Genomic DNA, 1,246 nt, shown 5'->3' with positions numbered 1-1,246 from the left:
ATGTAGAAGTAGGGAATTTTCATGATTTAAAACAATCCTATTTGTATATCCATATAGATATAGGTATGGATATCCATATAAATACTTATAACAAAAGGAGCGTTCTTGGAATTCCGTTCAGAAACCATCTCAAATTTTAATAGGAAATCTATTTACAATTTCTATGTGGCAAATTTTCTCTAAGTGGCATTACCAATAGAAATCATTAGGAACAATTAGATACTTAAAGAAGCTCTATATGTTTCTATGAGACATTTATTGGAGATCATCTACGTTTGACAATACCTGAATAAGCAATCCCAGAATGCGGTACAGAAATAAATATAAAAAACTTTTCACATGTATAAAAGTTAGAATTTTTGATAAAATGAAGTGCGAAACTTGAGATACATTTTGAAAATTTGTTCGTTAAATCCGAAGAAGCTTTAAGAAAAGAGAATCCACGACCACCAAATCACAGTTGTCGATGCAAAGCGTGCGATAAATATACCATCGAGCGCGAAATCAAAAAGACGCGCGCAAGCATTATTTATAATACGTCTTCTTGGAGCGAATCCATGTCAAATCAGTCAGGGTTCTACACTTGAAATCGCAAATTTTCTCGAGAACGAAATATGTTGTTTTTTAGAGGAAATTAGACAATATTTTTTTCCGATTTTCAAAAGAAAATCACCGGACAATCTAAAAAAGGTTTAAAATTAACAAAATAACAACAGTTTTTCAAAAAAAATTAAAATTCGATGTTGTTAAAAAGTCACCCTCACCTTTTTAACCTTATTTGTTTTTAATTTCTACTTTGATGAGGAAAAGATATCTTATGAGTTTGATGTTGGCTAAATAACTTTTGTGACCAGGAGAATTTTTTTCGTATAAAATCAAATTTTCTACTTTTCCCGGAAAAAATGACAGATACGAAAATATTTTAATATGAAAGTTTGCATGTCTAACAATGTTCTAAAAATTTCTATTGATATTTTGCGATATCTTTCATTGTTTGCGAAAACAATAAAAAATTGTATTTTTACGGAAAAATATTGTCCTGTCCTCAAAAATCGTTAAGCTGGCAAATATTTGGAAAATCGCAAAAGAACAAGAGATATTTTTCATATAACTTTTTTAGATAAGCAAGCTTTTTTCTTACTCTTTTTCGTACCTGTCATTGTATCCGAGAAAAGTCAGAATACTCGACTGTAAGAAAAAAAATCTCGTGACCACAAAAGTTATTCAGTCAGCACCAAACTCACAA

The sequence above is a fragment of the Belonocnema kinseyi genome, chromosome 3 (assembly GCF_010883055.1).
Source record: "Belonocnema kinseyi isolate 2016_QV_RU_SX_M_011 chromosome 3, B_treatae_v1, whole genome shotgun sequence".
In the NCBI taxonomy this organism is placed as follows: domain Eukaryota; kingdom Metazoa; phylum Arthropoda; class Insecta; order Hymenoptera; family Cynipidae; genus Belonocnema; species Belonocnema kinseyi.
The sequence above is the reverse complement of the archived record's forward strand: the minus strand, read 5'-3'. Positions refer to the sequence as shown.